Source organism: Macrobrachium rosenbergii, chromosome 58, assembly GCF_040412425.1.
Source record: "Macrobrachium rosenbergii isolate ZJJX-2024 chromosome 58, ASM4041242v1, whole genome shotgun sequence".
Classification (NCBI taxonomy): domain Eukaryota; kingdom Metazoa; phylum Arthropoda; class Malacostraca; order Decapoda; family Palaemonidae; genus Macrobrachium; species Macrobrachium rosenbergii.
This window is the reverse complement of record NC_089798.1, coordinates 12,592,062-12,619,312: the sequence shown is the minus strand read 5'-3', so window position 1 is coordinate 12,619,312 and position 27,251 is coordinate 12,592,062. Positions and strand designations below refer to the sequence as shown.

The 27,251-nt window shown below is 45.4% G+C and overlaps 1 protein-coding gene across 1 annotated transcript in view; it reads left to right on the top strand.

The window, feature by feature from the left end:
- Window positions 1-2,319: 2,319 nt before the first annotated feature.
- The window catches only part of LOC136837304 (uncharacterized), a 475,645-nt gene continuing 450,713 nt past the window's right edge, over window positions 2,320-27,251 (top strand). The window contains 1 exon segment of the mRNA XM_067102044.1: window positions 2,320-2,457. The gene's annotated coding sequence lies outside the window, so the exon portion shown is untranslated.

The following is a 27,251-nucleotide window of genomic DNA, read 5'->3' as shown; positions in this document are numbered from 1 at the left end:
TATATTTTTTCATGGTGGACTAACAGTTGTGTTTGTGTACTTTTTCAGGCACAAAACCATGTTGTCCTATATTAAACAAACTATTTTTCATTAAATGTTTCATATTTTTCTTCATTACCCTTTCATACACTTTCATAATATGTGATGTTAGACTCACAGGCCTATAATTACTTGCCTCTAGTCTTGATCCACTTTTGAAAATACGGGTAATATATGCTAATTTATGTTCATCATAAATTTTGCCTGTATCTACACTTTGTCTTAATAATATTGCGAGCAGCTTTGCGATAGAATGAACTACTTTCTTTAACAAAATAGCAGGGACGCCGTCTGGTCCAGCTGCTGATCCATTTTTAATTTCATTAATAGTCTGCACAATATTGGCTTCATTAATATCTATGTCTGATAAATACTCACTATTTTCATCTCTTATTTCTGTATCACTATCTTCATTATCAATTCTAGGTGTAAATTCTCTCTTGTATCTTTCTGCTAATATGTTGCATATTTCCTTTTTTTCATTTGTTAATTGCCCTTCAATTCTTAGAGGGCCTGTTTCTACACTTTTATTCATCTTTTTCACATATGAGTAAAACATTTTGGGGTTTTGCTTGATATTTTTTAGGGCCTTTTCTTCTAAGTCCCATTTTTCATTTTCTTTTGATTGTATAATCTTTTGTTCTGCATTTTCTATCTTAATTTTTAGTTCCATCACTTTCCATGCATTCGTTTCTTTTGCAAGACCTTTTTTCCACTTTCTGATTTTCTGGAACAAGATCCTCCTGTCTCTTGGTATGCGTGACTGATGTTTACTTTTCTTCTTCGGTATATATTTTTCCACTATCTCCCATTGAAAGTGGTCTATTGTTATGTAAAAGTAAAGACTGTCCCAAAGATGTGCCATGTCAACAAGCGATTGGTGGATTATTGTATTTGTCACTATGTACTAGACCTGATATTGCTTACGCAGTGAATTACTTGAGTCAGTTCAATAATAGTTATGATAAGGAGCGCTGGCATGCTATTCTAAGGATTTTCAGATATCTGCAAGGAACTATGGAGTTTGAAATTAATTATTCAAAATCTGAAAATTATGTGATGCGTTTTTGTGATGCATCTTTTGCAAATGACTCGGAAGGGAGAAAATCTGTGTCAGGATATGTTTTTAAGCTCTGTAATGGTCCTATTAGTTGGGCGAGTAGAAAGCGGGAAGTGACAGCATTGTCGAGTACTGAATATGAGTACATAAGCATTACTCATGCATGTAAAGAAGCAGTGTTTTTGAGAGGGTTTCTTTTTGAATTGTGTAGTAGATCTGAAAGTGTTTTGATGTATAGTGATAATATGAGTGCACTGAAGTTGACTGAGCATTAAAGCTTTCATGCCAGAACCAAACTTATTGATGTGAGGTATCATTCTATGAGAGAGTTGTGTAGATTTGAGAAAGTGTCTCTGTGCCATATGTCAACCAAAGATATGTTGGCTGATGCACTGACTGAGGGTCTAAATGCACAAAGTCATGTCAAATGCGTAAGGGGGATGGGAGTTGGGTAACATGAATGTCTCAATTAAGGGAGTGTGTTGTGAATTTGCAACAGTTGGCAGTACTGTAATCTGCAACATTATTTTTTTTTTGTCTAGGGGGTCCACACTATAAAACCCTTTGTGTCCGTGAGTCCTGAATAAATGCTCACCCAAGGAAGATGTGTGTTTCATTGATCTGCCTCAATATTTGGAAACTGAATATCTAGTTAGTCAGCCCCATATTATCACAAATTCATGACTGGGACGAAAAAGCATGCCAGAGAGAAATGAATAACAAGACAACCTTAAGAATCTACAGAAAATATAAAAAGAAAACATAAGACATCTGGATGAGAACACAGGAAAAAAATGTAAATCAGTATGGCTAGACTAGGCACGCTAGAATTAAATTACAGAAATAGGCTAAAAGAGGAAGATACAAAATGTTTGTACTGTGAGGGAAAAATTGAAAACTTAGAACATTTCTTACTCTACAACCCAGCATGAAGTGGGATTAGAAATAGATATATTTTTGAGCAGTAGCTATATCAGGAAAATAAAGAGGAATTGATAGCTAACATAGTTTTATTTACAGATCTTCTGAAGGGGGAAACTGAAAATAGGAGAGAACTTATAAAAGATTTTATGGCATTACAGACAAAAAACCTAAAACAAACACAAAGGAGGAATAAAACGAGCAAGGGAGCCGATTCAAAGATAATATCCGCCTACTATTACTACTACTCCCGGGATTAAGGTTCGTTTGTTTATGGTGTTTTTTGGTAACTTAGAAACATAGTCTTCTTCTCTTCAACGCTAATGTGAGTTTGTTTGATTATTCACAGTCCTAGTGTTTAGACTGATTTACCGGTGCTAAGTTTGAGAGCTTAACGGCCTACCGATGGGCGTAACCCTAGGCCAATGAATTGTAAGGTAAGTGTTGCGCAGCCAATAATAATATCTTGTCAGGAAATACACGAAAAACCTTTATTTTGGCGTAATTTACGCAAACATGCAGTGAATGAATATGCAAAAGCCTACAACAAACGGTAAGGGGGACCTTGTTGGGAAAGCGGGGATCTGGGGTGGGAGGAAGTGACTGCCACAACGACAGACACCGCCACCGCCACCGCCACCGCCAGGAAACCCAAGAAAACGGCATTTTTTGGCGTAATTTTCGTAAACGTGCTCTAAATGAATATGCAACAGTCTACAGCAAATGGTAAAGGGGACCTTGTTGGGAAACCAGGTTTTTTGGGTGGGGGGAAGGACACAAAGGGGTATTATTACAGTTTTGGTCAAATTCGTATATGTATTATTTTTTTACTTGTTATCATTCATTTTTGAGATGATTCATACGAAAAACGGTAGAACTATTTAGTAGCTCCGCGGCGGCGACGGCACTATAACTGGACTTTTTCTACAGTGTTTTGTTTTGGTTGCTAATTGTGAATTGTTCCGACACAATATACAGGCGTAGGCTGGAAACAGCCGTTGAACTTCAAACAAGGTGGTTAGGCAGTTGACTACTGTCCGGGGGGCAGGAGTACCGCCTGCCCGGATGTAAACATTCCAATTTGCTTTCAGCCATCGTAGCGCTCGGACGTTGTCTTCACACTCTCTGCCTGACTGGCTGTTTTCTCCTGTTTTGGTGGGAAATCTTTGTTGTTTTCTTTACTAATGAATATGGACAAGCCTTCTAAGCCTTCCTATCCCCAGCAGGTGTGTCCTGGGGTGGGAGGCAAGAAATGTAATTCATTTAGGTCTAGCGTCGACACGGACCCACACTCTCTCTGCCCATCTTGCAGGGGGCGTGTGTGTTCGCGCGACGCTCCTTGTAGTGAGTGTTGCCCTTGGTCCCCCGAGCAATGGAGGAAGTTCGAGGGGAGGAGACGTTACCGTCGTAAGCCTGCCAAGGAATCGTCCGAGGGTAATACACCCCCGACGACTCTGGTGGTGGCGAATGTGTCGGGTTTGTTTCTCCCTCCCGGCGAGCTACCCCTGCTTGCTCCCTCTCCTTCGGGTGAGGACTCCCCCTCCCCTTCCTCATTCGTGTCATCGGGTGTGGAAGGGTCTGGGGGAGAGGTGAACCGGGACATCCTCTCGGGGGTCTCTTCCCATTCTTTTCTTTTATTATTATTATTATTATTATTATTATTATTATTATTATTATTATTAATATTTGAAAATTAGTACTTATTACGTAAAAAGTTTATTTATCATACAAATAAACGTACCTGTATACATGTACCATAAAAATCCATCTCACTGAAAGAAAGAGAGAGAGAGAGAGAGAGAGAGAGAGAGAAATTATTACTTTTAATAATATTTAATGTTATTTAATTTACACATAAAAGCTTGAAAACTTATAAATTACATAAAAAAATTAAACAAACACTTTTGCAGGGTTTCTCAGTGTTCGGAAATGTTCGTGTTTTTCTGAAAAACTCGTGTATGACCATTTGTTAGGTTCCAATGAAAAATTCGTGTGTCTGTGAATTCATGCAACTCGAATGGCACAATTTCGAGGTATGACTGTAATTTGTCGGAACAAATCACAGTTTTTAAAAGTAAATTGTATTTGTTCTGACACAATATACAAACCCTCGGTCCTTTACATTAGGAATTGCTTTCAGGCGTAGGCTGGAAACGACCGTTAAACTCTTGAGCAAGGTGGTTAGGCAGTAATTACCTCCAGGTAGGCGGGGATACCCGTCTGCCCGGATGTAAACATTCCAGTTTGCTTTCGGCCGTCATGCGTTGTTGACGTGTTTTCATTCTCTCTGCCTGACTGTCGTTAAGCTCTTATTATCCTGGTGAGATCTTTCTGTATTTTTGTTTATATATACGTGTGTTTGATATTTGTTAATACAAACCCACGATTTGTGATAACCTTGCGTAAGCCGTCGTTCCCTGCCTGTGTCTTGGGTTTGACGGCCAAGGGCATAACTGGAGTAGCTTAACCAAGTGGTAATGCTTCTCTCCAGCGGCCCTTTACGTAAATACTGAAGGCGCCCCTGTACTTTCGGAGATATAGTTTGGGACGCAATATCTTCACTTCCCTATATCCATCGGGACGTAAGAGTTAGTTCCCTTCTTGGGCTTCCGCCCTCCGTGTATAAGGGGCATCACTAATTTCTTCCTACTTATGCTGAGTGTTACTCGCCGCCTGCGCTTAGAGATTTGCGGGCTGAGTGGGGAGGTTACGGGCGTCGTCGATAAGTTCCGCTTCCCACGGCGCCCTTGGTGGCCTCCCCTCTGTCCTTTTTTCTCTTCCCGTAGGTTCTTCCTTCTCCCCTTTGTAGATCTCTCTCCTTCACCCTCTTTGCTCGCTCATCGGGCGAAGATGGGGTGGGGGGGTTGCGATCAAGCGACCTCATCTAGAGTACCTCCTCCCGCTGCATAAGGCTGTTCCCCTTGAAGCGGGAGGAGCCTCCCTCTACTAATCATCTTTATTTTTCTTTCAGGTTGACAGTGAGCATCGCAGACACAGCAGTAGTTGGCTGGATATATCAAGAATATCTTGCATGAAGCAGTCCCGACATTCATTAAGTGTTGCTTCGGGATCGACCACAATACCTGATTAGATGACATATTTCCACGTCGGGATCCCTCTGACTCTGTTCCTGCCGATGTAGATCGATCGCTGTCATTGCTAGTTTTCATGTATGCTGTTGCAATGCTTCCTGCGTATCTGTGGTCCATCTGCTCCTGCTGTTCCCTGTGTTATGCTCTTGTCAACTCGATGACAGTCTGTGGGCTGCTCTCCTGGTCTCCTGCCGCAGCTGCCCTGAATGCTCCTGTCGCTGCTAGTGACTTTCAAATGACATTCTGTCCGTTGCAGGAGCTCCTGCCTTCCGAACCGCTAACGTAGCTCCTGCATCGGATGTCCTGATCGTGCCCGCTTCTTCTCCTAGTGATCGTGCCCGGGGCCGCTTCCGTTGTGTTCCTGCCAGCTGCCCTGGAGGTTACGATGTCTGCCATCCTGTAGAAGATGTTGGCGTGAAAGGGAAGGAAGTCGCCTTGTGGCAGTGACGTTCCTGGCCGTTGCATAGCTCCTGCTCTCCGAACCTTTGCCGTAGCTCCTGCATCGGCTGTCCTGATCATTCCTGCTGCTTCTGGCAGTCGTGCCCGGGGCCGCTTCTGTGCGTTCCTGCCAGCTGTCCCAGAGATTACGATGTCCGCCATCCTGTAGAAGATGTCGGCGTGAAGATGTAGGAAGTCGTCCTGTTGAGGTGGTGTTCCTGGCCGTTGCAGTAGCTCCTGCCTTCTGAATTGCTGCCGTAGCTCCTGCATCGGGTGTCCTGATCATGCTTCTCCTGGTGGTGGTGTCCTGGCTGCGTCCGTTGTGTTCCTGCCGGACTACCCTGGAGGTTACGATGTTTTGTGTCCACCATCCTGTAGAAGATGTCGGAGTGGAGGTGAAGGAAGCTGTCCTGTGGAAGTAGCCGCCGTCTTCTTCATCTTATCTTCGATTTCGTCTTCTGCTGCGTCTTCCCTTCCTCTCCCGAGGTCCAAGGGGGTCCCGAGAATCGGACAGACCTCCATCGGCCGAAGGAAAGGAATGCTGCTTCTTCCCCTTGATGCCCTTGGACGTCTAGGGACTGCCTCCTTCCGAGGAGGCAGTGGGTCTCTCGTTGGCTCTTCCCGACCTTCGGGTTAGGAAACCGATTGGCATAGCCGTGGGTTTTGTGTTTGAGCCGCGGCTCGCAGACCTCAGTTTGCGATCCCGTTCCCGAGTCTTAGAGGTTCCGCCTCTAAGATGGGGGCTGCTTCAGGCGCTCGTTCGCGAGCACGCTCGAGTGCTCGAGATTCTATGGAATATCGAGCATCCCGATCTGGTCTGGAGAGATTTTCCTGGGACCAGTTCGGGAGCAGTGCGAGAGAAAGGGCCGAGGCACCCAGGTGTCTTGGCTCCTGTTCCTGCCAGCACCGCAAGCGCTCCCCAAGTGTTTGCCAGTGCTCGGTCGGGTTCCCAGCCTGGTGTCTCGATCCTCGCGGTTCGAACATCAGAAGAAGCAGGAAGGAGATTCACCTTGGGAGTCCTGCGGGACTTCTAAGGGACTGACTCTCTTCCGGGAGACAAGTTTCTCTCGTTGACCGATTCGCATTCTCCTGTGGGATCTTGCGTTTCGGGGCCGCGAGAGCACGGCCTCTCGAGGCCACGCCCTCGTTGCCAGTCTTGGAAGTCTGCGTCTAAGACTGGTTCTGTGCTTGGCTCTTTCGATCTATTAGGAAACAAAGCAGCCGCTCCCGATTTTCGGAAGTCTCGTGGGTAGCTCGAATTCTATGAATCACGAGCGCTCTCCTTACGAGAGGCACAGGACGAGAGAAAGTGCCGAGACACCCAGGTGTCTGGTTGCCGGGACACCCAGGTGTCGGGTGTCTGGTTGCGATGCCAGGTGTCTGATTGCCGGGACGCTGCCCGCCAGGTGTCTGGTTGCCAGGGTTGTCTGGTTGCGGGACACCCAGGTGTCTCGAACTTTAGGTGTCTGGTTGCCGAGACACCCAGGTGTCTGGTCGCCGACATGCAAGATAGCAGACACAGAATTCCCCCTCTTGAACCTTCTTCTTGCTCGAGGGGCCTCGGCCTCTGTGTCTTGAAGGAGTTTAGAGTTCGGGAAACTAGCAATTGTTCACAGCCCCTGAACCTTCTTCTCGAGTCCGGCCTGCCCAGTTATGATTGTGTTCACGCAATTGGCTCAGACGGTCTCGGCCCCCAGTCGAGTCTGGCTCTGGCGAGACTGACTTGGCTTGCCAGACTGGCTCGGCTTGACTCGACTCGGCTTGCCAGACTGGCTCGACTCAGTTTGCCAGACTGGCTCAGCTCATTTCGGCTCGCCCGTCTCGCCTGCCTCCCAGTCCTCCGCGCATACCGACCAGCTGGATCGCGTTCGCGTGATCGGCTCTGCTTGGCTCGGCTCGGCCCTACTCGGTTTTTTCCGATTCGGGTTCTCGGCTATGTTCGAGTGAACTTTTTTGCTCTTCCCAGGAAAGCGCTTTGCCACGGCACAAGTGCTCTTCTTTCCCCGTGTGGCAGTAATCTCCTTCGGTTTATTATCGCTCACAGTCCGCCTCTCCTGCTTATCATACTGGCAGGACAGGTAGGGATACTCTTTTCTCCTCACCTGTTCTCTTCTCCTCTCGGTTGTTCCGAGAGGCGTGAGACGGACAGAGAGAGCTCCGACGAAATTTTCTTTCGGAGTTCGGCTGCCTGGCGTGCTTTGGGTATCGGTCCCCCGATTCTCTCGTATTATAACCAGGTAGCCGAGGAGGGTTTCTTGGGATCTGTCAAGGTCTCCCTCCAAGGGGAGAGGTACAGGAGTTTCATGCATCGGAAACAGCGAGGGTCTTCCTCTTCAAGTGACGATCGCCCCCGTGTTCTCGGGAACTTCGCGCCGATTCGTCGGCGCGAGGATCCCCGGGACAGGACCACGGCTCCTCCAATGAATAACCTTCATCACTTGCAACCCTTGCAGTTTCCGAGGGCCGAGAATGTCAGGGACCGCCGCGGTCCTGGCTTTCCGAGAGCGTTCTCGACCTGATGAATTCTTTTCTTCGAAGGAGTTAATTCAGGTCGAAACACCAAACTTCCACCCCAGCCTCGACAGAATATGAATTCTTCTTGCCTCGGAGGGTCTTGCTGACCCAGTTTTTTGGGCAATTCTGGTGCTAAGAAGAAGGACTTTGTCCCAATTCGGATCTCCGGTTTCGTAAGTCCCGAGTTGGCTCGACCCTTGGGAACGAACCTTTACTTCGTTCTGCCTTTCTCTTTCAGAGATTTGCCAGATACCCTGGTAATCACGGTTCCCACCAGGGCACTGACTTGTCCTTTGGACAATGGCCAAGAACTTTGGGTCTTAGTCATCTCAACTCGACCTTGAGTTCAAGCCAGCCCCCCTCAACTCCTTAGCTAAGAAGTCCTAGGCTTCAGAAGAAGATTGCAACTGCTGATGCCTGGATGAAATGATACTTATCGAGCCTCTGGAACTGGCAGCGACATTGCCGAGACCTGGGAATGGATTCCTTCAGGAGAAGTATCTATTTCCCTTAGGTCTCAGCAATTCTTTCCATCGAACTTTCATCACACCACCTCTCCCGTGCTCCCGATTCGGGAAATGCCAGCCGGCTAGAGCTAATTGTCTCGGTACCCTGTCATCTTGCAGAAGCTTCCCATGGTGGAGAATGGAAGTCTGCTTCCTTTTCCCCGTTCTTTCCTCTTCGATGTATGAGGAAAGAGCTTAGGCTAATGCTTGATTGAAGGAACCTTCAAATATGCTTTCATATTTCCCTCAAATCTTGTGTCTACTCACAGATTCACAGATTGAGGAATAGGCGCACACTGGTAAAGACCTTGTCTTGAATTTGTGTGACCGAGATGACTAGTACCTTCCCGTCACCATCCTGGGCTCAGGGCAGCCTTTTGGCCGTCCAAGAACTCAGGATGGGTTTTGCGCACTCACTGGTTTCGTTGAACAACAAAACCACAGTAGTGGCATTTGTCGACAAACAGGAGGCAATTGTTTTTTCCTCCTGTTTCATCTTGACATTTGAAGGTACTCGAGTGTTGTTCTATTGCACACTCGACAGCTCAATTAACCAGATGCATTCCTGGTGGGGATGTATTGGTAGGCAAGCCTGGCCTTGGGTTTGAGTGATCGGGACGGAACATGCTGCTCACTCTTTCTTCACAAAGATTCATGCAGAGACTGCTGGACTGAGAAATCCCTACCGTCCTTCTGTTGCCTCCCTGCACACAAGTCGGTAGTGTTTTCTCGCTCCCTCATACCAGACCAGGGGCCGCTCTGTTGAGGCATGCTGTCTTTTGGTGAAAACTCGATATCGACGTTTTTTCCCTCCGTATTTTTCTGTTTCGCTAGGGGTTCACGAACATTGTTCACCCTGAGTTACAGACAAATACTTGAAGACTTCGCCTTCATCCAACCTGATTGCCAAGGCATCGAGAAGAATTCCGCATGACCCATCCTCCTGTGCAGCTACACAAGAAGCGGTTCTTGAGGCAGTACATCCCTGTGTGTTCAGGACTGGGAGACTTTCCAGCTTTCCTTGCAAGCACAGGCTTTCTCGCCGAGCAGCAACGGATATAGCTGGATATCCCTTGAAGTCCTCTGCAACATTGTCCCAGGGACTGGATCTGCCTTCGCTGGTGGTGTCGTTGTCAGAACTTCTTCTCGGGTCAGAGTCGCTCGTCAAGTCTGGACTTCCTTGTCTTCTCTGCCGAGGGTAGCTTCTCTCCCTTTCATTTGTGAAGAACGTAGGCCCTTGCGACCTAGTCTTCTATCTGAAGTAGCCTTCGTCTCCTCAGTCGAGAGTTAGCTACGGACGAATGCTGTTGTTTCCTGGGTGGCATGCGACTCGTTAGGGTTCCTGTCCGTGCTCTGCACTCACCCTACGAGTCGTCGGATAGAGATATGCCCTCTTAGGTCCATCTCTCATCTTACCCTGGCCTTGGCGTCGAAGATGGAAGAACAGGGATGGGGATCATCCTTCTCAACTCCTTCTCGGATGTCGTAGGTGGACTCGAAAATCCATTGGCATCGACTGTCGGGTTCGAGTCCTTCTTGTTCCCCTCCTCCTTGGACTTTGTATCCATGATCCAGATCATTCGTTACTTTGTCCTATTGGGAGCTGTGGTACTTTCCGAAAGGTTTGACATTTCCTAACCTGGATGTCGTCAACGTTTTCGCTAGTACTGTCTCTCCCAAGGAAGAAGTGTCTAAGGACACATCTTCCTCCTGACTTTGTGAAGTGATCAAGGAGGTACTTGGCAGCTGACGATGACGATACCGGTACCTTTCACCTGAGAGCTCACAAAGTCGATAGCTTGGTCCATCCCTCGCATTCCGGAAGAATATGTCGGTACCACAGGTGCTGAAGGCGGGTGTGTGGTCCCAACAGACTACCTTCACCTCCTTCTACCTCCGGGATGTTGCACACAAGTCCTTGGACACTTTTTCCTTGGGTCCTGTGGTGGCTGCTCAACAAGTTGTGTAGCTTATCCAGCTCCCCTAACGGGACAGGTTGCATCTCGCCTATGTTGTACGGCTGTGATTGGGAGAATGAATGTTGAGTGACTGGCCTCTCTTCTTTCTCCCCATCCTGGCTCTCTTTCCACGGGCAGGGAGTGGACATGCCGTTACAAGCTGGACCAGGTGATCGAGGCAGATAAGCACATAACGGGAGCTCCCGTTCTATTTCCGTTCAGGTTAATAGAAGCAACCCCACTCCTTGCTCTTGCAAGGGGAGGAAGGAGACCATGAATATGAGACAACCCAATGCTTGTATTTGCCTTATTGTCATCCGACGTCAAATTCTTCCTAGCCTACTTTGCATGAACTGACGTTTCCTTTTTCATGCAAAGGACCCAGAAGTCTGACAACTGATCCTGCGTTTCTTACAACCCGATCTTTTGTCAGAGGCAGTTTTTCCCTTCCTCGCTCTCACGACCAGGAAGGGAAGACAAGGTGGTGAACTCCAGTCAGTTCAGAGAGACTTTCTCAGATTCCTCCCTCCAATCAGTGAGTCTCCTAATGTAAAGGACCAAGGGTTTGTATATTGTGTCGGAACAAATAACAATTTTTAAAAGTAAATTGTATTTTTCCTAACTATACAAACCCGAGGTCCTTTACAATTATGCCCACCTCATGCCACCCCTCAATCTGTACCTGGGCCGAAAGGCAAACTGGAATGTTTACATCCGGGCAGGCGGGGATAGTTACTGCCTAACCACCTTGTTCAAGAGTTTAACGGCCGTTTCCAGCCTACGCCTGAAAGTATCTCCTAATGTAAAGGACCTCGGGTTTGTATAGTTAGGAAAAATACAATCAATTTACTTTAAAAATTTTTATTTTTATGATAAAATAAGGTTTTACTTATACTTACCTGGTAGTTACATTGCATTAAACCCACCCATGCCACCCCTCAATCTTAAACCTGGGCTTAAAACAAAATGGGTTCTAGAACATTGTTGGGATAGTTCCTTGTTACCTGCCTCCCGGACGCTGGTAGAGGATCACTAACCACCTGTTTTCGAAAGTTCAATGGAAAATTCTGCCGTGGTCAGAGAATTCAATGTAAAGGAACTACCAGGTTTGTATAAGGAAACCACAATTTATCTAAAAATATCATTTTGCATTTTGTTAAAAGACTGGATAATGGCTGTCATTCACCAGCATTTACCAGCAGCTCGGTGATTATTTTAATAGGATTGTTTGAACATCTGATTATATCTACAAATCTGTCCTTTCCTCATTAGAATCACTTTGAGTCCTGAGGTCATCCGTAGCTGGTTCTAACCCTTGAACAAATGATTAACCAGTAACTCTTCTGTCAGGTTGCAGGGGTTTAGGAATACCCGGCTCAGGTGTTAATTTCCATTTGTTCCGACACTGAGTTACAAACCATTTTAGTTTCACATTAGAGGAATAATTTGGCAGAGTAATTGGATCTGGCCTGTAAACTCATGAACAGAGTAAAGGTGAAATAATCACCCCCAGTTAAGCTGGCCAACCATCTTTCAAAATATTATCTTCGAAATCTCTTGTGCTGTCATCTTCCCACTCCTTGTACGAGGTTCGAGGGGTCCCAGGAACCAGACAGACATCAGAGGATTCTTATTTAGGAGAGAAATGGCTGAGGTTTCATCTTGAATTAACACTTGATGGCTCTTGAATGCCTTCTGCTCTGCTGTTATTAGCAATGTCTTCCCAACCATTCAGTTAGAAACTTCCTTGATACCCCTGGGTTTTGTGTTTCAGAACTAGAAAACAGACGACGGAGAAAAAGCCTCTTTTCCTGTTCTGCTGTCCTAGAGTTCCACCTCTAAGATACACTCTCTCAGGCGCCCCCCCTCAGGGCTTGCATAAGCTGCTCCAACCTGCTCAAAGATTCTCTTAGAATTGGTCTTGATCTGGCCAGGAGAGTACTTGTTGGCCCAGTGAGGGAACAGTCCTATAAAAAGGACTCAGGAGAGGTGTCTCTGTCTTTTGCTGTTAGCACCACGATTGGTGCAGTGTGGCCCTGAGCACTTAAAGTGCTCTGTCAGGTTCTTCAACCTGGTGTCCTTATAATATTACAGTGGTTCAAACACCAGAAGAACCAGGGGTCCCAATTTTATTTATACTGTTTTTGCTACGGGCCTCGAGATTGCTGTATCATCTTTTGTCAATCTTATCAAAACATTCTTCCTGTCCAAGACTGATTCTGTACTACCAACTCAAAATTTTCAGTTTCAATCTAAATTGAAAGGAGCTACTGCCGATTTTTACTCAGTCTCGTTTGGTCGTTCAAATCTATGGTTCACTTTCCTTGTCTTGACAAGAGGCACGGGACGAGTCTTAAAGTGCCGTGAAACCCAGGTGTTATATACGATTGTCAGAGGCCAAATGTGTCACGGTGCTGAGACGCCGGGTGTCTTGGTACTGCCTCAAGCCAGCTGCTTTGGTTGTTTGGCACACAGTGTTTTGCATCCTTGTGTCTTGAACCTTAGGGTCTCCCACCATGCAGTAGCAGATACAGAATTCCCTGTGAACCTTCTTCTTCTTCAAAAGGCCTCAGCCTAAATGAACCTTAGAAGTTTGGGAACTAGTGCTAGATCACTGTCTTGACAAGTTCCACCCTGTCCAGTTCCGATTGTGTTTAGTCAAATCATACTTAACAAAAACTCAAAAATTAAATACAAAACAAAACAGTCAATGGTTTCAAAAAATACAAAAGCCTGGCTTCTCACAAACCCAATTTTCCATACCTCCCAGTCCATGTCGATACCACCCAGTCTGGCTTACGTTCAAGTGATTTGCACAGATGTGACAACAAGCAACAGCTCTTCAGCACCACCAGGTTTGTGCAAGAGAAATGTTCACCGGGTTCTTGGCTCTGTTCGTCAGGGAACTTTATGGGTTTGAGGACTCCCAGGAAAGAACAGGTTTTTCTTACGTCAGAAGCTGTTTTTTTTCATCCCATGCTGGCATCCTCAAAGGAGCTCCTAAAGAAATAGACAGGTTGATTATGGCTTGGCTACGGTAAATAAATGGCAACATCCCTGCTGGTTAATTTTTGGTCCGAGGACAGACAGGTTATTGACCATTTCTCTGTTCCTTTTACTCAATGTTTTGAGAATAAAGACCAGGAACAATTCATGAAACCAATACGACAAATTTTGTTGTTCGAAGGTGTTACCTAATTATGTAGGGTCTGGCTGATTTTGTGGGTGTTGGTCCTGTCTAGATTGTCTCACCTTCTGCATGTCATGCAGCTTAGGCAACCAGGTAGCCGAGGGCACTTGGGATCTGTCAAATGTCTCAGCCCATGGAGAGAGAGTGGAGTTTCACGCTAAGGTGTAGGAAAATAGGATTGCTGCATCTGGGTTTTTGTACATTTACAAGATTGCAAGTCTCCCATGTTTTTCGAGAGCTTTCAAAACTCGCGCCAATTCACAGGTAGGATCAGGGGACAGGACTGCATACTCCCCAATGAATAATCTTCATCACTCATAACCCTTCCCAGTTTCTGAGGGCCGAGATTTTCTCTGGTCGCTGGTCCTGGCAACATCTGAGAGTTGGTTCCTCCAAGATGATTTTCGTTTCTTCGGAGGAGTTTATGTTTTGAGACACTGATTTTGGTGCCTCGAGAGAGGATCTTTGGTTTGCCTCAGAGCGCTCTTGTGCTGTTTTTGCAGTTTGTTTTGGCAACTTGGTGCATTAAGATGAAGGACTTTGTCCCAATGTTTGATCCTGGTTTTCGTGTGTTCTAGGCTAGAGTTGGTTGACCTTGCCCTTTAGGAATGAATGAACACTGTATGTTGGTTCTGCCTTTCCCTTTCAGAGATTTGCAAGGAAATACCTCGGTAATCAAGGTTCATAGAATGGCACTGCCTTGTCCTTTATTTGACAATGGCTAAGATAGGTCTTAGTCATCTTGGCTTGACCTTAAGATCAAGCCAGCCCCCTCAACTCCTAAGAAGTTCCAGGCTCTCCTATCCTTTGGTTTCACATTCTCCCTTCTTCTCTTCCTAGGAAAGTGCACATAACTGTCACTTTCCAACTCTTTCCATAAGGGAGGAGGAAGAAGGGAAGAGAGAAAGAATGATATGACCAGTGTCCCCAGTTGGAGGGGGCGTCTCCTGCTGCAGATGCCTGGATGAAATGATCTTCCAAACTCCCAGGATCTGGAGTGGCAGGAGGAATGCCGAGACCTGGGAATGGATTCCTTCAGGAGAGGTATCTATTTCCGATCAGGGTCTTTGCAATTCTTTTCAGCAAACCATCCTTCTTGGATCTTGTGCTCCTGATCCGAAAAGTGCCAGCCTGGCTTCTGAGCTTGGATTGTCTGAGTATCCTGTCATCTGCAGAAGCTCCTGTGGCTGGAGAATGGAGGTCTGGACTCAATTCCTCTGTCCTTCTTTCCTCTTCAAAGTATGAAGAAAGAGTTAGGCTAATGCCCTTGAAGGAACCTTCAAATATGCTTAATATTCCCATGCATTGTGTGTCTACTTCCAGGATTCACCAATTGAGGGATCTCTTGCAAAGGATACCTGTAAGACTTTGTCATGAAGGATGAGCTGAAACTTCCTATTAAGAGTTCTCATCAACATCTTGGACTCAAGACTGCCTTTTGGCCTCCCAAAAAAGTTTTCAGGATGAGTTTTCGCCGAGACACTTCTTCCAGTGGTTTCATTGAACAACAAAACCACAGTAATGGCATTTGTCCTTAAACAAGAGGGCTCATCGTTTTTTCTCTCCTGTTTCAGCATGTCACCGACATTTGCAGGTACTCCCTCGCTTTAGGGCCTGTTCTGGAAGCTCTCATCAACATCTCAATTAGCCAGATGCATTCTCCTGTGGGGATGTTTGTTGGACAGGAGTGCTTCTCTCCAGGTTTGCTTCTCCTGGACAGAACGTCCTCTTCTTTCCTTTCTTCCGCAAAGATTCATGAAGAGACTGCTTGACTGAGAAATCCCTACTGTCTTTCTGTTGCCTCCCTTACACAACAAAGTCAGTAGTTTTTCTGATTCAGGAGTTTGTACCAGACCCAGGGGCTTTGTCAGTGAGGCATGCTGTCTTTTTGGGAAAAAATTGATATCTACAAGTTTTCCCTCCATATTTGTCTGTTTCACTAGGGTTCTCGCATTGCCCAAAGCAACTTACAGACAAATGCTGGAAGATGCAATCTTTTACCCGACCTGATAGCTTTTCTCTTTTCCCCATCGAAAAGAGTTCTTTGGGACAGCCTCCTGTAGCAGACCAAGAAGCTGTTCTTCAGGCAGTACATCCCTGTGTGATTTTTCAGGATCTGGAGACTCCTCCAGCTTTCTCTTTCAAGCATAGACTCTCTTGCTGAGTGATAAATGGATATCTGGATATCTCTTGAAGTCCTCTGCAACACTGTCCCAGGGACTGGATCCGTCTTGGCTGGTGGGTGTCAGGACTCAGGACTTCTTCTGGTCATGGTCACTCTTCAAGTCTTGTCTTGTTTGGACATCTTCTCCGAGGGGGTTGATTCTCTCCCTTTCATTTGTGAAGAACAAGAGAGCCCAGTATTCAGCTCTTTCTTCTATCTGAAGTAGCCTGTCTTCTCCTCAGAGTTCACTCTTCTTGTTTGCTCCTCTTTCCCCCCCTTTTTCCAAAATTTGCATGACTACTTCTTGCTTTCTACTTGTGCTGAGGTTGTTTTGCTGCCTGTCACCGAAGAGATCAGACCTGCTGGGGAGGTTGCGGGCATTGTCGGTAAAGTTCCCTTTCAGGAGCCCTTTCTTGGTGGCCTTCCTCCTCCTCCATCCATCTCCGAGAAGGTTCTTCTTCCTCTCCTTTGCCCTCTTCACTAACTTGTCGGGCAAAACTCCAGACGACAGTGGGTGCCAGACTGTCGGATAACCTCTTCTAGAGGCCTGGTCCTCTCCATTCTAAGAAGGGCTAGTTATCCCCTTCAGGCGAGAGTCCTCCCTCTAACAATCATCTTTGCTTTTTATTCAGGTAGAGAGGAGCATCATAGGCACAGCAGTAGTTGTCTGGATATCTTCAGTTGGGATATCCTTGCATGAAGGAGTCCCAAGACGCTCCATTCAGTGTTTTACAATCGCTTTGTTATCGTTCCACAGTACCTAGTTGGAATGGCATAGCCGGTTGGGATCGTTCCGACTCTGTTATCAAGACGAAATGTGGATGGAAACTACGCTGTTCAGTTGCTTTCCTTCATGTATGCTGTGGCACTGCCTGTTGTATCTGTGGTCCATCTTCATCCTGCTGAAAATTCCTGTGTTATGATTCCTGTTAACTCAACAACAGTCTCCTGTGGTGGCTTTCCTGGTCTCCTGCCCGCAGCCGTTCCTGATCGTTTTAAGCTGCTGGTGACTTTCATGTGATGTTCAATGTCTGTTGCTTGGCTGCTCCTGCCTTCTGAACCGTTTCTGGAGCTCCTGCATCACCCTAAAACTGTCCTGGTCATGCCTGCTGCTTCTCCTGGTGGTGGTGTCCTGGCCACGAGCATTGTTTCCTGCCTGACTGCCCTGGAGGTTATGATGTTTCGTGTCCACCATCCCAGGAGAAGATGTCGGAGTGAAGGTGAAGGAAGTCATTGTTCTGTGGGGAAGTAGCTGCTGGGGACCATTTATCAACTTATTTTTGATTTCGTCTTCTGCTGCCTCTTCCCTTCCTCTCCCGAGGTTCTAGGGGGTTCTGGGAACCAGATAGACCTCCGTCAGCCGAAGGAGACTAAGACTGCTTCTTTCCCCTTGATGCCCTTGAACATCTAGGGACTGCCGCATCCTTCTGAGGAGGCAGTGGGTCTCTCGTTGGCTTTACTTGACCTTCGGGTTAGGGAACCGATTCGCATAGCCCTGGGTTTTGTGTTTCATGAGTCAGGCACCTGGGAGACCCCAGGTTGTGAACTGTTCCCATCCAAGAGGTTCCAGCTGCTAGGACAGGTGCTGCTCATCAAGCTTGTTCGTGAGCCGTCTCAGGTCAAGTGCTCAAGATTCTGTGGAATATCGAGTATCCTGATCTGGTCTGGAGAGTGCTCTCCTGGCCTCCTTTGGGAAGCAGTGTGAAAAATGGGCGGAGGCACCTCAGACTGTCTCAGCTCTTCCTGTCAGCACTACAAAGGAATCCCAGAGTGCTTACCAGTGCTCAGATCAGGTTTCCTAGCCTGGTGTCTCTCCATTCAGAATCGCTTCAAACACCAGAAGAAGCAGGGAAGAGATTCTCTTTGGGAGTCCTTTGGAACCCACTGGACTGACAAGACTGGGAGACAAATTTCTCTTGTTGGCGGGCGGGAACCAATTTGCATTCTCCTGTGGGGTCTCGCGTTTCATGGACTGCGAGTGTGGCCCCTCAAGGGCGCGCCCTCATTGCCAGTCTTAGAAGTCTGCGTCTAGGACTGGTTCTTTGCCTTGCTCTTTTTGATTTCTTAGGAAACCGAAAGCAGCCACTCCCGATTTTTTCACAGGAGTACTGGAATGGGTCGCTAGATTGTATGAATCATGAGCGCCCACCTGACAAGAGGCACGGGACAAGAGAAAGTGCCAAGACACCCAGGTGTCAGTCTAACTGCCTGAGATGCCAGGTCTGGTCAGGTGCTGAGACACCAGGTGTCTCGGTGCTGAGACGCCAGGTGTCTCAACCTTACGTGCCGAGAGTGCCAGGTGTCTTGGTCTTTAGAAGATGCCAGGTGTCGATATCCTGGCCACCAGCTGCTTTGGTTGCTTGGCGGGTTTCATCCTTGTGTCTTGAACCTAAGGTTCACAGCATGTATGTTATATCAGTTTTCAGACACAGAATTCTCTTAAACCCTCTCGAAAACCTAAAGACCTTCAAGAGTTTATAGGTCTTTTGAAACTAGTGCTAGTTCATGGCAGACAAGTTTTGCCCTGTCCAGTTCCGATTGTGTTCACGTCTTGATTGGCTTCCTAATGTCTAGCACGCTTCAGCTCTCCTCATCCCGCCTTCCTCCCAGTCCACCACATACTCACCCAGTGGATTTCTCTTCTCATGATCAGCTAAGAGCAGTGTGGCTCAAGCTCAGCCCCACTCAGTTTTTTGAGTCGGGTTCTTGGCTCTGATCGAGTGAACTTTCTTCCTGCTCTTCCCAGGAAAATCACTCTGCCACGGCACAAGAACCTTTTTTCCCTGTTTCTTCAGTAATCTCCCATCTGTTGATTATCGCTCACGGTCCACCTCTCCTGGTGGTCGGAAAAAATTACTGGCAGGACAGGTAAAGTACTTTTCTCCTCACCTGTTCCCTTTTCCTCTCAGTTGTTCCGAGAGGCACTTTCCTTTTTACAGACAGAGAGAGCTCTGACGAATTTGTCTTCGGAGTTCAGCTGCCTGGCTTGCTTTGGGTGTCGGTCCCCCAATTGTCTTGTCCAGTACAATTAGGTAGGCAGGAGGGTTGGAGAGTGTAACTCAACCAGATGAATCTCTTTTCTTCGGACAGGGAGTTCATTCAGGCTTGAGACACCAAGCTCTCTCCCTTGCCTCGGGACAGAGAGCTGAATTCAATCTTGCCTCAAAGGGTCTTACCAACTGCAGTTCTTTGTTTGCTGTGGGATGTGTTCTTATGTTAAGAAGAAGGACTTTGTTCCAATTCAGATCTCCAGTTTTAAGTCCCAACAAGTTAGCTTGTCCCCTGGTCAACGAACCATGTTCCTTGGTTCTTTTATGGACACTTTCTCTTTCAGAGATTTGTCAGATACCGCAGTAATCAAGGTTTGTACCAGGGCGCTGCCTTGTCCTTTGAACAATAGCCAAGACCTTCAGTTCTTAATCATCTTGGCTCGACTTTGAGTTCATGCCAGCCCCCCTCAACTCCTAAGAAGTCCCAGGCTTCGGAAGAAGATCGCGGAACACATAGGACTCGTCTTCCCTTCTAGGAAAATGTGCATAACTGTGTCTCTTTTCAACCTCTTTTCCATAAGGGAGGAGGGAAGAAGGGAAGAGAGAAAGAATTATCGACCTGGAAGAAGTTTTCCTAATGCAGATGTCTGGATGAAATAATACTTATCAAATCTCTGGAGCTGGCAGCGACATTGCCAAGACCCCCTCATGGATTCCTTCAGGAGAAATATCTATTTCTGTAGGGTCTTTGCAATTCTTTTCAGCAAACTTCCATCCCGCTTCCTCCCCTGTGCTCCTGATTCGGGAAATGCCAGCCTGGCTAGAGCTAATTGTCTCGGTATCCTGTCATCTTGCAGAATGTAGTTCTGCTTCCATCCCTCCATCCCTCCATCCTTCGTTCCTCTTCAAAGTATGAAGAAAGAGTTAGGCTAATGCTTGATTGAAGGAACTTTCAAATATGCTTGCATATTCCCCTCATATTGTGTGTCTACTTCTGGATCCACCGATTGAGGAATAGGCACACACCTGTAGGACTTTGTCATGAAGGTGTGTGACAGAGACAATTAGTACCCTCTAATCAACATTCTGGACTCAAGGCAGCCTTTTGGACTTCTGAGAATTCAGGATGAGTTTTACGACACTTAGTGGTTTCGTTGAACAACAAAACCACAGTACAGTGAACCCTCGTTTATCGCGGTAGATAGGTTCCAGAACTGGCCGCGATAGCTGAAAATCCGCGAAGTAGGGACACCATATTTACAGTATTTATTTAACATGTATTCAGACTTAAAACCCTCCCTTTACATAGTACTGTTAACAAACCACCCTTTACAGTAATGTACAGATATCTACATAAGTGAACATAAAAAAATAGAAAGATTGTTATGGTGTGTACTGTACAATTGTACAGTATTTTACTCACCACGATAGAGTTGGAAGTTACAATAAAGCCCTCCTCGTATGTACTGTTAACAAACCACCCTTTAATGTACAGAACACTTAATGCATATACAGTACCCTAATCTAAAACAGGCACTAATATTAAAATGTTAGAATATTAAAGTATATAAAGAAATAAAGATTGTTACTGTACCCACCATGAAAGAAGTTGAAGAAAAACTTGAATGATGATGGCGATGAATTTGCTGCACAGTAGAAATGATGATGATGAAGCTGATGATGTCTTCTACTGTGCAGCCAATGATTGTATTTTACGTCTCTTCAGACTGAGGTGTCTTCTCCTGGGACACCTCTTCAACTTCTTCCTGGGACACTTCTTCAATTTCTTCCAAAAGCATAGTAGCAGGAGGAACTGGCTCTTTTTTGCGAGGCTGGAAGAACATTGTGATCGGAAGTTGCTGCCGCTGCTTCTTTTTTCGATCGAAGAGCATCCTGTAGGGAGTCATGTCTTCATCGATTTTGTTGCAGAACTGCAGAGAACGAACCATATCCTCGTCCCATTCTTGTGACAATTCTTTCAGCTCCTTCGCTAGGTTGCAGAGATGGCAAGCCGTTCTAATGTTAAGCCTGTTTCTTCGACAACTTCTTGGGTCTCTTCCTGTGGTTCATTTTCTTCCTCACTGGCTGATTTTGTCAGGTCTTCGAGGTCTCGCGCCAGTTAGCGGCTGGGAATGGCAGTCCAACAACTCGTCAACGTCTTCCGTCGTCATGTCGCCAAACCCGTCACCTCTAATTATCGCAGCCAACTGCACAGATTTCCATACTGCAGAGTGTTGAATCTCGGCAGGCGTAAATCCCTCGTCGTCGTAAACAATCTCGGACCACAACTTCCTCCAGCTCGCGTTAACGGTAGCAGGTTTCATTTCTTGCAGTGCCTTCTGGATGTTCTGAAGGCACGTGGCAATTTGTACTGCCGCCAGTACGCCTTCAAATTGAATGTTTCATCCTCATCTTCTTGGGCGGCATCCACACACGCAACGAGGTCCGCCAAGGTATTCTTCGTGTAGAGGGCCTTGAACGCCCTGATAACCCTCTGGTCCATCGGTTGAATTAAGGACGTTGTGTTGGGTGGCAGGAACTCAACCTGAATGCCCTCATGCGAAAGATCAGTCAGCGTGTCCACCAGCGTTATCCAACAGGAGAAGGATCTTAAATGGCAAGCCCTTCTCTAAGAGATATTTACTGACTTGTGGGATAAAACACTGGTGGAACCAGTTGGAGGTCAGCATCTTCGTAATCCATGCTTTTGGATTATGCATCCAATACACGGGAAGGAGATTCTTATTTTTATTTTTCAAAGCACGAGGGTTTTTCGACTTATAAATAAGCCCTGGCTTTAGCAAAAATCCCGCAGCATTGCCACACATCACGAGGGTAACACGATCTTTGAATGCTTTAAAGCCAGAGGCTTTGGCTTCTTCTTTGAACAGGAAAGTTCGCGATGGCATTCTCTTCCAAAACAAACCCGTCTCGTCCATATTAAAGACTTGTTTGGGCTTGTATCCACCTTCAGCGATAATATTCTTGAACGTCTCATTCGTGTAAGTTTCAGCAGCGACCGTGTCAGCGGAAGCAGCCTCGCCATGCAGGGAAACGCTTTTCAGGCCGAAGCGTTTCTGAAACTTGGCGAACCATCTTTCGCTGTCGGTAAAACGTCGTGTCTGAGGCTGGGAATCAGTGGATGTCCCTGCTTGAGGTTCATCTACATCATCTTCGTCGTCTTCCTCTTCTTCTTCAGCGTGGTCGCCATCATCTTGAGGTTCCTTTGCCGCAAAATTCTCATACAACCTCAAAGCCTTGGTTCGGATGGTGTTCGTATCCAAGGCTATTTTCTTCTTCCGGCAGTCGGCAATCCAGATTGACAAAGCACCTTCCATACGGATGATCGTTTTATTACGAGCCGTAACAACTCGCTTTGCTGACTTGCTAAAGGTGATGGCAGCCGTCTTCCTAATCTTTGCCTCATCCTTCTTAATGTAGCGAACGGTGGATTCGTTCACTCCAAAATGGCGGGCCACGGCCGCGAACTTCTCCCTTCCTTCAACATATCGAGAAGTGTCACCTTCTCAGCAATCGTCATCATTTTCCGTTGGCATTTAGGCTCAGTACCAGCCTTAGCAGAAGCAGAACGCTTGGGAGCCATTGTAGGGGTTAAACAAAGTTAAAAAAAAGTTCAACTTCAAACACACACTGTCACGCACAGCACTGGTAATGTAAACAGCATCTATCTACCGAGAGAGCAGGAAACGAAGTGGCTGCGAGAAGATGCTGCGGTCAGAGACAAGGGAAGCTGCTGCGGGTCGGAGAAACGGTCAAAACACCAATCACATGCGAGATTACAAAACTTTGGAGCTGATTCGTCATCTATCACCAATGGAACCAATCACAGCCCATCTTACATGCTAGTTTCAAATTCAAATATACTTTACGCTTATTTTATGCTTTTTTGTTGTAGTAGTATAGGTTTATTCGAGATGTGATTTTTGCAACAAACAGTATTATTGGATGCAGTACAAAAGATTCATGGAAAAGATGCACATTCATTACATTTGTATTTTATAATTAGTATATATGTAGCCATCAGCAGCCTTACACCATACAAATATGACAATGTCAGACTGCATCTGATTAGCGTTTCATGTTCAGTTTAATTTTACTAGTACTATAATGAATTATCGTATGATCACATTCTCTTTTTGTTTAATTTCATTTTGTACTGAATTATATGTCATAATGCAATGAACCAACAGTACTAGCAGATATTAATAATTATTAATGGAATTAATGAAATATTTGGGTCTTCATATATCGCGACTATTTTTGAAATTTCCGGAAAATCCGCTATATATTTTCTCTTATAATATACATACGTAATGGAAAAAATCCACGAAGTCGTGAATCCGCGATAGTCGAACCACGAAGTAGCGAGGGTTCACTGTAGTGGCATTCATCGACAAACAAGAAGGAATACAGTAGTTTTTGCCTCCTGTTTCATATGTCAACATTTGCAGGTACTCGAGTGTTCTATAGCGCACTTGACAGCTCAATTAACCAGATGCATTCCCGGTGGGGATGTATTGGTAGGCGAGCTTGGTCTTAGGTTTGAGTGATCGGGACAGAACGTGCAGTTCACTCTTTTCTTCACGAAGATTCACAAAGAGACTGCTCGACTGAGATATCCCTACCACCTTTCTGTTGCCTCTCTGCACAAAAAAGTCAGTAGTTTTTCTTGTTCCTTCGTACCAGACCCAGGGGCTGCTACAGTGAGGCATGCTGTCTTTTTGGGAAAAAATTGATATCTACGTTTTTCCCTTCATATTTGTCTGTTTTGCTAGGGGTTCTCAAGCATTGCTCACCCCGAGTTACAGACAAATACTGGAAGCCTTTGCCTTTCGCCCGACCTGATAGCTCTGTTTCCGAGGCATCGAGAAGAGTTCTGCTTGACCCAACCTCCTGTAGCAGCTACACAAGAAGCTGTTCTTAAGGCAGTTCATCCCTGTGTTCAGGACTGGGAGACCTTCCAGCTTTCCTTGCAAGCATAGACTTTCTCGCTGAGTGGCAATGGATATAGCTGGATATCTCTTGAAGTCCTCTGCAACACTGTCCCAGGGACTGGATCCATCTTTGCTGGTGGGTGTCGCCGACGGAACTTCTTCTCGGGTCATAGTCACTCTTCAATTCTGGACTTCCTCATCTTCTCTGCCAAGGGTTGATTCTCTCCCTTTCGTTTGTGAAAAACATAGGCCCTTGCGACCTAATCTTCTATCTGAAGTAGCCTTCTTCTCAGTCTAGATTTAGCTATGGATGAGAAGGTTCTTCAGTCTTGCTGTCCCAGGGAACTGTTCCCTGGGTGACATGTGACTCTTGTTTAGGGTTCCTGTCCCATGCTCTGCATGCACCCATGCGAGAATCATCGGATAGAGATGTGCCCTCTTAAGACCATCTCTCATCTTGCTCCGGCCTTGGCGTAGAAGATGGAAGAACAGGTGAAGGGGATCAGTACTTTGACTCCTTCTCAGATGTCATAAGTGGACTCCGAATCCATCAGCATCTATTGTCCAGTTCAAGTCCTTCATGTTCCCCTCCTCCTTGGACTTTGTATCGATGATCCAGATTAGTCATTACTTTGTCCTATTAGGGAGCTGTGGCACTTTCCGAAAAGGCTCGACATTCCTAATCTGGATGTCGTTGAAGTTTCCACTAGTACTATCTCTCCCAAGGAAGAAGTGTCTAAGGACACATCTTTCTCCTGCCTTCGTGAAGCAATCGAAGGAGGTACTTGGCAGCTGGCGACGACGATACGGGCACTTTCCACCCGAGAGCTCAGGAAGTCAGTGGCTTGGTCCATCCTTCGCATTCTGGGAGTTTCTGTTGGTCTGGAAGCAAGACGTGGTCTCATAGACCACACTCTTGTCTTCCTGTGGTCTTGCCCACAGGCCCTTGGAACCTTTTTTCCTTGGCCCTTTGGTGGTTGCTCAACAAGTTGTGTTGTCTTACCCGGCTCCTTCAAGGGGACTAGTAGCATCTCGCCTAAGTTGTTGGTTCTGGAAGTGAGAAGGGTACCGAGAGCGACTGGCCTCTCTTCTTCCTCCTTCCCCGTCCTCCTACTTCTCCTCCTTCTGGATGAAAATAGTACTCGAACCAATACTTGCTGAATCTAGTGTCTGATGCGGTAAGACTACACATCGAGCACCCGTTCTATTTTTCTTCTAGAATCATAGAAGCAATTCTGCTCCTTTGTCTAGCAAGGGGAGGAAGGATAGACTGGCATTAAGGGAAATCCTATCTTGGCTTTTCCTTACTTCCTTCTACTCTAGATTCTTCCCAGCCTATTTCGTATTAGTTAGGCTTCCTCACTCATGCGAAAAGGTCCTGTATCTGACATTTGATCTTGCAGTTCCTACACTCCGATCAATATGTCAGAGGCAAGGTACTCCTTTTCGCTCTTTCGACCAGGAGGAGTAGCCCAGCTGTGCAGAACTCCAGTTAGTTCAAGAGACTCACTCAGATTCCTTCCTCCAACCAGTGAGTCTTCCTAATGTAAAGGACCGATGGTTTGTATATCGTGTCGGAACAAATCACAGTTTTTGAAAGTAAATTGTATTTTTCCTAACTATACAAACCTGAGGTCCTTTACATTACATGTTATGCCCACCTCATGCCACCACTCAATCTGAACCTGGACCAAAAGGCAAACTGGAATGTTTACATCTGGGCAGGCGTGTATTCCTGCCTACCTGGCGGTAGTTACTGCCTAACCACCTTGCTCAAGAGTTTAATGGCCATATCCAGCTTCACCGTAAGTAATTCCTAATGTAAAGGACCTCAGGTTTGTATAGTTAGGAAAAATACAGTTTACTATAAAAAATACTGATATTTGTGTACTAAATTCTACTGAGTATTTTGATGGGAAGTATGGAAATATAATGTCGTTCAGTTTCTTTGCTAATCGGTAGATGGCTGATGTTATTTGCGAAATTATGGTTGTGATGGGGTTCCCTGGCTTCTGAGCATCGGAGCTACAAGCCAATCCAGCCAATAGTTCTCTTTCTATCTATCTCTCATATTCTACGAGTATCCTTTGGTGCAGAGAGAGAGAGAGAGAGAGAGAGAGAGAGAGAGAGAGAGAGAGAGAGAGAGAGAGAGAGAGAGAGAGAGAGAGAGAGAGAGAAGGGCTGAACTGAATTGTTTACCTTAGTTAAACAATTTAAATTGTCGAGACAATAGTTTATCTTATATACACTGTATCATGATGATAATATATATATATATATATATATATATATATATATATATATATATATATATATATATATATATATATATATATATATATATATATATATATATATATATATATAATAGGTAGGCCAGTATTTGAGGAAACATTCTTTATTGCGACTAGTTTCGAGTTTCTAACATACCCCGTCATCAGGCATCTAAAAATAACAAATAAATACAATGAAAGAAAAAAAAACACTCATTAAAATGAAATAAAATTAAACACATCAGAACTAACTACCAAGAATTAAAATTGAGCAGTACCGTTTAACCTATAAAAGCAAGAGTCAAGAGAGCAATACAAGGCAAATACAAAGATAGTTACAGGAGATAGACACACAATTAAAAACAAAGCAACTCAACTGACCGTTCATTATTACAGAGTGATGGTTTTTCTTTGATGGAACATAATGTTTCAATTGTGGTTAGTTCCACATCACTAAAACAACTGGCTAATATAGAAAAAGAATCTATACTCAGAGGATGGTCATGCTGATGGCAGTACTCACGAATGGCACTAAATACTTGTTTGTTAAGTGGCCTGTTTGTTCTAATTGATCGGCCTAGGTGTTCAAAGGCACGGACCCGAAACTGGCGCTTTGATTTACCAATATAAGTTGCATTACAGCAACTACATGTATACTTATAGACTACAGATGACTGTAGGTCTTTGGGCACTGTGTCTTTGAACTTGAAAAACTTTTGTATTACATTTTTAGGCCTGAATATGACTCTGAGATTAACTTGAGGGTAAAATTCCAATAGTAATTTAGATAAACTGTTTCTCAAGGAAAAACTGCTGTTACCCATTTAGGGCAAGGAAAAATAAATTGTAGCTTTGTTTACTGTCACTTTTGGGGGATGTGGACTCATTAGTTTTTGGAGTTGTTTGCCAGTGTATGTGTCAATAAATTTAGCACTGAATCCATTATGAAAAATAATATCTTTGATACGAGAAAATTCAAAATATAAGCTAAAATAATTGGAACAAATCTGGAATGCCCTAGTCACTAAAGTTTTCACTAAGTTCCTCTTAAAATTAATAGGTATAAAAGATGAAAATTTGGTTGAGAGTCCAGTTTCAGGTCCGTGCCTTTGAACACCTAGGCCGATCAATTAGAACAAACAGGCCACTTA